The sequence below is a fragment of the Brassica napus genome, chromosome C3, assembly GCF_020379485.1.
Source record: "Brassica napus cultivar Da-Ae chromosome C3, Da-Ae, whole genome shotgun sequence".
Taxonomy (NCBI): Eukaryota; Viridiplantae; Streptophyta; class Magnoliopsida; order Brassicales; family Brassicaceae; genus Brassica; species Brassica napus.
The window spans coordinates 38,432,030-38,444,068 of record NC_063446.1 but is presented as its reverse complement, the minus strand read 5'-3'; the positions used below and the strand labels follow the sequence as shown (position 1 = coordinate 38,444,068).

Below are 12,039 nucleotides of genomic sequence, written 5' to 3'. Positions count from 1 at the left end.
GTTTTACCATCTACTTATGTTTTAAATTTGTTACTGTGTGAAATAACGGTTTTAGTTTGTTAACCACACACACATTTAACTGTCGATATTAGAAAGATATACACGACTATTATTCAGTGTAGATAGTAGCTGATCTTTTTTTAGCGTAGATTGTTTTTTTAGCATGATTAAAGTCCTACCATATTCAACCTTAGCGAGATATAAAAGTAGTATGTTATGATGAATTTTGTACACACACATGTATGTATTTTAGTGTAATTTTTTAATTTTTATAGACGAGAAGAGTGTGTCGTGTACAAAGGATATTCACAAGCTACGGAATATATTAAAATCCTTGTAATCTGAAACGCGACAGAGCTTTGATGAGATAGCTGTCTAGTCTCTGTAGCGATTTTAGCCCAGCGCTAGTATTTTTTTTTTGAACAAACGTCCAGCAGTAGTATTTTAGCAAAATTTTAACATATAGAAAAGGAAAACAAAAACAATTACCAATTACGAATTTAATATGACTTAATTTTATAAGTTTGTTGATAATCATTTTCCCACTATTTTTACCACTCTTAGTTAATTTGAATTGTCTAGTAATTCTTTTACTTTATCGTTAACGACAAGAAATCTTACAAAAATATGTATATTCAAAATAGTTTAAATTTGCAAGTCTTTCAGAATCTAACAATACAATTTGCAAAAAAGTATCTAACAAATATTTTTTGGGGGACATCATCTAACAATTAGTTAAAGAAACAACGAAAAAGCACGAACAATCTGTGAAATAAAAGAAAAAGGGTTCGTGTAGTTTTGGGACTAGTTAATGTGTATATAAATTATATATTAGTAAAGGTTGGTCATCTGAATAGTGACATACTAAGGGCATCTGCACCAGTGAATTCCATATAAAAGGTTTATAAAATATTTTTTTATTATTATTTTTTTCTGTTTGATTTTTGTTAAAAAAAAAAAAAATTAATTAATCGGACCAATCACGGATTGCCACGTACCGTGGGGCCCGCGCTACAGTGACGACCCGGATTTAGTGCAGTGACCCTGTAGAAGACATGTTCACTTCTTTTATTTATTTTAATATTTTTTTTTTCGAAGATTGTGTGAATTCCCCGTGAAGTTGACTGCATATGCATATGATGCAGATTCTCTAACATTGATGATTTCGTATGTATCGATCTAAAATCTTAAAAAGGAAAAGCCTAAAGTAAAAGGGGGTTGGTGTTTCTTTAAATTAAGAATTACTTATATACGAAGCCTAGGTGATGAGCTGGTTATCCTATGAAAGCAACTAATTCCACTAGATTCTTGATGTATTTGTCTTCTAGAACATTGATCGCGACAAGAACGATTAATTACACAAATTAGGAAAAATTATCCACATGCCCAAACTGTTTGAAATTTAAATACCCAGTCCTCCACCAGGTTTTGAGGGCCCATTATTAAAGAGACTAGATTTGCTAATTGGAAGGCCCTTTTACTTGCAAAGGCGTCTTGGTGCGTCCAGAGGTTGGTTGGCTGCTGTGTGGTAGCGCATGTCTCCGACTTAGGCGTGTGAAGTCTCGGTGAGCTGTGTACTCGCAGTCGTCTATGGCTGTGCGTGTGTGGTTCCTCCGGCCTTCCTTTCAGTTTCTCTCCACTATTGGGCCTCGGGTTGTTCGAACTTGACGGCTTTGGCGTCTAGTCCGTAAGGGAGAGCTGGTTCCATTTCGAATCTTGTCTGCGTATGTTACCGTAGACATATCTCACAGTCACAAGTTGTCCATCTATCGGTTTTCGGTAGAGGCAATTGGCGTCGTTTCTTCTTCAGTCGAGGTGGTCTACGGCTCTTTGGTGTTCGGTGGTGACTCCAATTGGCGATTAGCATATCCCAGTACCGGTGATTGGTCTCTTGACCCTTATTGGTAGTGCTCCTCTCTTTCTTTGTGCAGGTTTAAGGGCTCTCTTTGATCATCGAGGCGGTTGCTACTCAAACCCGTTTTCATGCATTGTTCTTGGCGGTGGAGATGGTTGTACAGCAGTTTCGGGATTCTACTCATGAGCATCTTTGGAACCTTCCATCACTCTCGCTTGCGCTTCATCGATGGTGATGATTACAAGTCTAGATAAGTTCGTTGTGAGCTAGCTATTCGGGAAGCGATATGGAAAACCCCGGCGTCCGATGAAACGAGGTGAATCTCTCATTCATGTGGTCATTGTCAATGGTAAAGAACGGTAAATGGCTGTCGAGGATTATGAATCCGATCTAGCGGAATGTGCCGAGGATATGGGTCAAACGAAACTAGCTAGGAGTAGTTTGATATGGGAAATTTTGTACGAACCGACGCTTGTAATCAAAACCTTTTTATCAGTTTTCGGGCAGTAAAATAAATATAATTAAAAAAACGATTCTTATTTCTTTCATTATCTCTTCCTACTTTTTTTTATTACATCATTTTCTTTTGTTCCAATAGGAGTGCTCTTAGTGTTCTTGTAGTGTTGGATTCGCCGCGTGGACTTATTATTATCCCCTGATAAGTCTCGGCTCTCATTGACCTCCTCAACAGACGAGTCTTTTCTGTATCTAAATAGAATAAAAGATATATTTTCGTTAATCGTTAGACAAATGAAATGGATTAACAAATGAAATGGTCCTAATTCAAATCATGTAATATGTAAAATGTGAATCCATTTCTAAGTATTTTGATGCAAAGAGAATGCAGGTTCAAACTTAATCTAAGTGCATTTAGTTCAATGAAGTGGTTTGATTAAACTAACAAAATTCTAAAACAACTAACTAGCAACTTTCAAGCAATTGGATAAAAGAGGAGCCATGAGTATAAGAATTTGATTTCAGATGACTAAGTTTTAATCTAAAATGGCAAGCTTCAATCAACACATTTCCCTAAGTCTAGATAACATTTATAAGCTAGTTCTTTATCAAGACAAAAGCTCATTTGCTCTCATAGATCAAACATCAAATCTCTTTGGTTTGTGTCTAGCTAGCAATCATTAAGAACATATCATTCAACTATCAAAACTCTCCCAACATCAAATGTCTTTGGTGGGGTAAGTTAAGAACATGTTGAGTTGGCTCAGACATTTCATCAAACACCTTTCAGGCGATGAAATGTCTAGATCTCTAATCTGAGATGACCAACTCTAGATTAGCATTAAGTTCACTCAATCAAATAAGGAAACATATTAATCTATCTTAGACATTCTAGATCATCACTTAATCATCCTAATCATCCTAACCCATGAATCCAAAGATGACTACTCACTAATCTTCACGATAAACCCCAGAATCAATGATGATTTGGTGTTAATCATGATTAGTGATCAAGATAATTAAGCAATCACAAAAGATAATGATCAATATTAGATCTTTTACATAAAAGTTCTTTGTGATTAGATAGAAAACAAGATAAGATCCAACTTTGGGATTACAAGAGTATTTATAACTCCTTGGAAAACCTAATGGTTTCCATTAAAAAGTCTAAAAAGCCATTTAAAAATACTAAAATTCGACCACCTGAAAATGTGACCCGGGTAGAAGTCGGGGCGCCCAACCCGCGCTGGTCTACCCGCGCTGGGTCGTCTTGGGTCGTCCGCGCAGGTCGTCCAACCCGCGCTGGTCTACCGGCGCTGGTCTACCCGCGTCAGCTTCTGTCGTCCAGCCTTCTTCGCCCGCGCGAGTAAGGGAATCTGCGGTGGTCTACCCGGGTTCGACCAGGGTTGATATGCTTCTAGTAAATCTATCATAACTCCTCCAATACAGCTCCAAATGACTTGAAACCACTTCCATTAGAAAGCTAACTCAATTTACTATGTCTTCCCAAAATATTAGCAACAGAAGATATCTTTAAGACTTCCATCCATGTTTATCTTTCACCCTTTTGCACCAGAAATGTTTCTAAACACCTCCAAGAACTCCATAGCACACTCCAGCCCCTAATAAAGACTCATGTATGCAAAATGCAACCTAAAGATGACTAAATCCTAGTCTATATGATCAAAATGTACAATGATGAATGACTAAAATCATGCAAATTCATAAGATACTAATTCCCCCACACTAGTCTTTTACTTGTCCTCAAGTAAACTTTTCAAAAACTCAAGAAGGAGATATATAAAGATGAGAGCTTATAACCAAAAGAAACACTTTCTAGCACTAAACTTGACATCCTAAAGAAACATAGCAAAAAACATGAGCAAACTCTCTTATTGTACTCTAGCTTCTCTAGGCCTATCAATACTCTTAAACCTCTACACAAGTTGCAATGCTTATCAACCAACAAGTTCTTTTAACCAGCCCTCACATTGATTCACACACACACACACACAAGGTGAATTCTCACAAATGGGCACATGATCTCAATCATTTGGCTAGGTAAGCAAATGGTCTAATGTGAATGAAGAGGAGGGTTCAAATGCATAATTTCAAGGTGGTTATCACTCAAGAACAAGGAGCTTGATCATTATGCAAAATTTATCTAAGACTAGAAGCAATTCATGCATACATAGATCCATTCTCATTGTTCTACCCTTTTCCTAAGTGATTACAAGCTTTACCATTTTCATCCCCATCCTAAAACCAAAATAGCATCCACTCACATCACTCACCCAATGAACAACTCTCTTTTTCTTTTGACTCAACCAACTAGAGACTTTTATTCACTTTTTACAACACTTAGCTCTAACTCTTTCTCATTTCCCTTCCCACCTTCTCATTGATTCTCTTTTCTTTTCTCTCTTTTTTTTATTATAAGGGGGAATGTTCTTTTGTACACAATCTAGAGCTTCCTTCTTTCCTTTTGTCCCTATGATTTTTTTTTTCTTTTCCCATGACACTTTGTTCATCTTTCTCACTCCCCAAACCCAAAATAATAATATTTAGAATACACAAATGATGTTAGGAGTTTTCAAGGCTCCTAAGACAAATGTTGTAGTATAAATGATTGTCGAACCAGTTCTGAGGGATATCAAAGCACCGAAAATGCAATTACTCACTTAATCTAAGTGCAACCAATGATTTAGATGAGTTTTAAATTACTACTAATACCAGAAAGCAATTACAGAATGATACTTTCTTGACTAAGGGAAAAGAGAACTCATGGGCATAGGGATTAGACCTTGGGTGATCAAGTTTCGAACTAAGGATGGCAAATGATCAATCAAACTATCAACCTTAAGCCTAGACACAATTCTAAGCAAGCTCTATGTCTAGATGAATGCTCATTTGCTAACATATCTCAAACATCAAATGTCTTTGGTCGAATAATGTGAAAGCAATCATTACTAACAAGTCTATTAGCTATCTTAGCATCTTTAACAACAAATGTCTTTGGCAAAGTATACTAAAAGTCTAGGAGAGTTGTCTCAGGCATTTCATCGAACACCTTTCGGGTGGGAAATGCCTATCGATCAACTTTTTGAGTGGCCAACTCAGAAGATGCATTGTGAATACTCTACTAGCAAAGAACAAGAATGATCTACACCAAAACATCCTAGAACTAACCTAATCACCCTTAATCTCCCTAACCCATGAATTCAAAAAGTGATTACTCACTAATCTCTATGATTCCTCTTAAATCCATATTGGATTTCAGATTAATCATGTAGAGGAATAGATAAGAAATCAACAAGAACACAAGATGAAAGCAATGAAATCTGAATCAAAAGAAGTTTTACTAGTTGTTCTCCAGAAAAGAGATTGTCTGGCTCTGGTGGCTACCAAAGGTACTTAAAACATAGGTTTTTGAAAAGTAAAAACGTGAATAATGAAATGACCAAAAGGCCCTTGAGAAAACATGAATTCGGCCAAACAAATAGACGCGGAGCGACCTCGGCACGTCGCTGCGAGAGATCGCTCCCGGATCGCTTCTTCGCGAGCGACCTGGCTGTGTCGCTCCGAAGACGTCGCTCCCAGGTCGTCTTCTCGCGAGCGACCTGGCTGTGTCGCTCTGAAGACGTCGCTCCCGGCTTGCTAAGAAACCATAAACGCGAGCGACCTTAAGGTGTCGCTCTAGGAGGTCGTTCCCGGCTTGTTCGTCGCTCTCAAATCGACACAACCCGAGCGACCTCTGGGTGTCGCTGTGGTGAGGTCGCTCTAGGAGCTGGAGCGACTTCGCCTTGTCGCTCTAGGAGGTCGCTCCAAAGCGTAACTGGCGAGCCAGTTCATGGCGTCGCTCCGGTAGGTCGCTCCCATGCATTGCTCGTCCAATGATCACCTTAATCACCTCTTTTGAGCTCCAAACGCACCCAAATGTCTCCAAGAACTCTATTTTGTACTCCAATACCTAATAGAGACATATGTATGCAAAATGCAACCTAGACATGGCTACATCCTAATCTATATGATGAAAATGCACATGAATAAATGGATAAAACAATGTAAATATGCAAGATATCAACTCCCCCAAACTTATTCTCTTACTTGTCCTCAAGTGAACTTTCTAGAACTTATAAGGAGAGAGGTTTGGAGGTGGGAGCTCATAGCCAAAAGAAACACACAAAGCACTCAAATCAACATCTAAATTCAGCATTAGTACACCCTCTCTTATTATACTCTAGCTTCTCTAGGCATATCTAGGCCTGGGATTTTTATCCATAACCGAATACCCGAACCGGAACCGACCCGAAATGGACCGGTTTGGTTCGGTTTCGGTTCTAGGCAATTTATCCGATGGGTATTAGTGTTAATTATCCATGGGTATCGGTTCGGTTCCGGTTTTTACCCGAAACCGAACGGGTACCCGTTTAACCCGAATTCTATGCTTAAAAAACATAGATTTGTATCTTTCGAGGGTTGAACCCGGGTTGGATAGGCAAAGCAACAACTGCAATACCACTAGACTAGTTCAACTTCGTTGTATTTAATACATATTACTAATATATATACGATTTCTATTAACTTTTTTTTAAAAAAATAAAATAAATAAATAAAAAACTGGTATATAATTATTTTATTTTGTAAATATTTATATAATTCACATAAGAAACGGGTACCCGGAACCGACCCGAAACCGGTAGTACCCGATCCGAAACCCGAACCGAAATTTACTAAGTACCCATTGGGTATAGAATTCATTTATCCGAAAAACCCGGACCCGATCGGATCTTATCCGAACCCGAACCGAATATCCGAAGTCCCAGCCCTAGGCATATCTCAACTCTTTTCATCCCTACACTCATCATCATGCATTCACACATTCAAATCAACCAACTCTCACATTCATTAAGCATAAAACATCATGTGAATTCTTATAAATGGTCAATTGGTCCAAATCATTTGGTTGGGTAAGGGAAGATTTTTTTTTTATTCAAGTTAGTCAAGAAGTTCAAGATATATGATCTTTAAAGTGGTTTACTCTCGAAACAAGTAGCCTTGACATTGCACATAATATATCTAAGAAAGGGACCAACTCATGCATACAATTCTCAATCTCCATTGTTCTACCCTTTTCCCAAACATACAAGTTACACAATCACTTCCCAATGTCAAACCCAACTCCCATCTCTCACCAAAAGATCCCAAGAACACTTTGCACATAAAACTTTTTTTCTTTGAAATCTATAAAGGATTTTCTCAACTTCTAAACAAATCTTAGCTCTAAACAACTTTGCTATCCCAATTTTCTTTCTTTTTTTTTTGTTTTTGTTTGGGGGCAAGAATTTTCACAAATTGAGCTAGAAGTTTCTCTACTTATCCCATAAAGACTAGTCAATTAAACACAAGAGTTCACTCTTTTCCTTCAACTTTGTCATACTCCCAAATCAAACTTTACAACACTCACCCCCATCCTATGGCTAGACAATAATGTGCCTAATCTAACAAGAATGAAGATCAAGCATTGTCGTTCCCGATACTCTCAACATTATGTGCATGTAAGACTTTCCGAAAAAGGCCTCACTCATCAATCAATGAAGGCTTAAACGGAGGAATGGATTTTGGGGAGAGGTCTACCACTAGAGGTTGTCAAAAAGATTGACATAAAGGATGTGACAACTCAAGTGTGTATATCCATGATTCAGTACACAAGGGACCATGAGCAAGATGCATTAAGTTCGTTCAGTTCAAATAAGGTTGTAGTTGGCTTCAAAGACTGAGTTTCAGCAATCAACAAGTTTCAGGAAGAGTTTTCAAGGCTCGAAGCATACAAGTCTTTTTGAGAGGTGCATAAGCTACTCAGGTGCAAAGTAGTGTTCTTTACAAGACATTTAAAATCATTGCTCCCAATGTAAGTGAATGCAACCTATATGCTCTAGACTCTCCTAGAAATGCAAATGATGCAAACTAAATGATTTTTTTTTATATGCAAATAGGTATGCAATGCATGACTCAATGAAACAACATCAAAGAAAACATGATCAAATACTTGGTACCTCCCCCAAACTTAAATGACACAGTCTCTGTGTTGTCAAGGAGAGAGAGATACTCAAAAAGAGAAAACTAATATGCAAAAACGAAATGGTATATACAAGGGAAAGTAGTGGGTTACCTTCTATGGGGAATGAGTAGAGGGAGATGCTCCCTCCTCGTCGTTCTCAGGTGGTAACTCTTCAAGGTGCTCATCAGCAGGAGTGCCCATCTCTTCAATGTGGAAGGCTTGCCCGAACACAGTTGGTTTCTTCATTTTCCCCTTGATGTCAAAGTGGAGAACATGCCCTTTACCCAAATGGAGATCAATCGTGCCCTCTTTCACATTAACAATTGCTCATGCTGTAGCTAAGAATGGCCTTCCAAGAATCAATGGGTCTTGAGCCTCCTCACCCATCTCAAGCACCACAAAATCTGTAGGTATCTCATACCTTCCAATCTTCACAGGGAGGTCCTCTAAGATGCCCACAGGGTACTTCACTGAACGATCAGCTAACACCAGAGAGAGTCTACACTTCTTATACTGAGTGAATCCAAGCTTCTTTGCAACAGACAAAGACATCAAGCTAACACTAGCTCCCAAATCGCAGAGACATTTCTCAAATACCATAGGTTCAAGAGCACAAGGTAGTGTGAAGCATCCTGGATCCTCTAACTTCTCTGGAACATCAAGCCTCTGGATGATGGCACTGCACTCATGGGTAAGAATCATCATGCCTTCCATCTCCTTCTTCTTTGCAGCTACAACATCTTTCAGGAACCTGTTGTATTGAGGAATCAACATGAAAGCATCGATGATGGGCATTGCAACCTGAGCCTCACTCATTTGCTTCTCAAACAGAGCTTTGTACTTCTCTAGCAGCTGCCTCTTGAATCTACCAGAGAATGGAAGTTTGGATTCATAGGGAGGAGGAACAAAAGAATTCTCACTTGCTGGAGCAACAACTTCACCATCTTTCACTGTTTTCTTTTCTTCCCCAACCTTTCCTTTACCTTTAGCTTCCACAATCTTCTCCAAGATTTCATCATTGATTTTCTCATCAACAATCACCACTTCATCATCTAAGTTGATGGCCACCTCCTCACCTAGTTTCTCAGCATCCCTGGTGAGGGTTGTAGGAGGTAACTGCTTACCACTCCTAAGGGTGATAGCTTTGGCCTCCTTAGGGTTTTGGTCAGATTTTCCAGGTAGAGATCCTTGCTGGCGATTCTGGTGAGTGTTCATGGAAGCAAACTGATTCTCTAAATTCTTGACTGTAGAAGCAAGATGTGAGAATTTGTTGTTGAGCTCATTGTAGCTTCCATCAATCTTGGAGTGAAGGTTCTTCAACTCATAACCAACATGCTTCTCACTTCTATTCTGAGACTCCAAGATTTGTTTCAGTAAGGTATCAGTGCTGCTCTCTTGAGGAGCAGAGGAACCAGAAGAGGGGTTTTCCTGAGGCTGATAGCTGCCTTGATGGTTGTTTCTAGGCGGATAACCACTCTGTTGGTTGTTGGGATAGGATTTCTGTTGGTAGTTGTTGAACTGAAAGTTGGGCTCTTTTTTGTACAAGCTACCATTGTTGTTGATGAAACACAGCTCTTCCTAACCTTCCAAACCCTCAACCTCATGGACAATAGGTGGATCGTCCTGCTTGGAGTTACCAACAAACTTCAGCTGCTCTTGGGTGGCTTTTTCAGCAATGAGTAGGTCGATCTTGTCTTCCAAAGCTTTGATCTCTTTCCTCGTCTGCTTATCATCACCCCTACTGCCTCTGTCGTGATCTGCACTGTAGACTGCATCACTCTTCACCATGTTGTCAACCAGCTCTTCTGCATCATCTTCAGTTCTTCCCAAGAAGAACCCATTGCTAGTTGTATCCAATCTGGCTCTGTACTTAGGAATGGCACCTCTGTAGAAGGTACTGAGCAAGCTCTCCTTAGAGAAACCATGATATGGGCATTTGGTTTGATAGCCTTTGAATCTCTCCCAGGCTTCACTGAATCCTTCCAAGTTCTTCTGTTGGAAACTGGAGATCTCATTTCTCAGCTTAGCAGTTCTTGAGGATGAGAAGAATTTCTCCAAGAATGCTCTCTTGCACTCATCCCAAGTAGTGATAGAGTCGATGGGTAGAGACTTCTCCCACTAACTTCAGCTTTAAGGCATCCTCTGACACACCATTGGTTTTTGACAACGCACAGTAGCTGTCGAACCTGTCCAAGTGATCGAATGGATCCTCTAAAGCCAAGCCATGATATTTGTTGTTCTCGATCACGTTGAGGAGTCCTGACTTGACCTCAAAGTTGTTGGCTGCCACAGCCGGTGCTCGGATTCCCAGTCTATGACCATGAATGATGGGCCGGTCATAAGTACCAATGGGTCGAGCTGCCCGCGGTTAGTGTTCTGCCCCTTGCGGTGGATCTGCCATATCAATATCCAATCTCTGCAAGTGGGCTTGTTGTTCTTCTTCTCTTCTAGCTCTAGCACACTCCCTCTCTAAAGCTCTGATGTCTGCTACTATTGGAACTAGGTTTGATGGACCCCTGCTCCTCAAGTTCATACACCTGAAAGTTAAAGGTAGGTGAAGAAGAAGAATCAGTAACAAAACAAAATTAAAATGACTTAGTTTCAAGCAAGTGACTAAATCTCAATGTTCAAATCTACTCAGAATCCGGCAACAGCGCCAATTTGATGTTAGGAGTTTTCAAGGCTCCTAAGACAAATGTTGTAGTATAAATGATTGTCGAACCAGTTTTGAGGGATATCAAAGCACCGAGAATGAAAGTACTCACTTAATCTAAGTGCAACCAATGATTTAGATGGGTTTTAAATTACTACTAATACTAGAAAGCAATTACAGAATGATACTTTCTTGACTAAGGGAAAAGAGAACTCATGGGCATAGGGATTAGACCTTGGATGATCAAGTTTCGAACTAAGGATGGCAAATGATCAATCAAACTATCAACCTTAAGCCTAGACACAATTCTAAGCAAGCTCTATGTCTACATGAATGCTCATTTGCTAACATATCTCAAACATCAAATATCTTTGGTTGAATAATGTCAAAACAATCATTACTAACAAGTCTATTAGCTATCTTAGTATCTTTAACAACAAATGTCTTTGGCAAAGTATACTAAAAGTCTAGGAGAGTTGTCTCAAGCATTTCATCGAACACCTTTCGGGTGGGAAATGCCTATCGATCAACTTTTTGAGTGGCCAACTCAGAAGATGCATTGTGAATACTCTACTAGCAAGGAACAAGAATGATCTACACTAAAACATCATAGAACTAACCTAATCACCCTTAATCTCCCTAACCCATGAATTCAAAAAGTGATTACTCACTAATCTCCATGATTCCTCTTAAACCCATATTGGATTTCAGATTAATCATGTAGAGGAATAGATAAGAAATCAACAAGAACACAAGATGAAAGCAATGAAATCTGAATCAAAAGAAGTTTTACTAGTTGTTCTCCAGAAAAGAGATTGTCTGGCTCTGGTGGCTACCAAAGGTACTTAAAACATAGGTTTTTGAAAAGTAAAAACGTGCATAATGAAATGACCAAAAGGCCCTTGAAAAAACATGAATTCGGCCAAACAAATAGACGCGGAGCAACCTCGGCACGTCGCTGCGAGAGGTTGCTCCCAGATCGTTTCTTCGCGAGCGACCTGGCTGTGTCGCTCC

General features: G+C 39.3%; 1 non-coding gene across 1 annotated transcript; it reads left to right on the top strand.

Annotated features, from left to right (window-relative positions):
• Positions 1-10,290: 10,290 nt before the first annotated feature.
• On the top strand, positions 10,291-10,397 carry LOC125584697. Its single transcript, XR_007321606.1, has one exon. It is a non-coding gene; the product is annotated as a small nucleolar RNA R71 (small nucleolar RNA).
• The last annotated feature ends 1,642 nt before the right edge of the window (positions 10,398-12,039 follow it).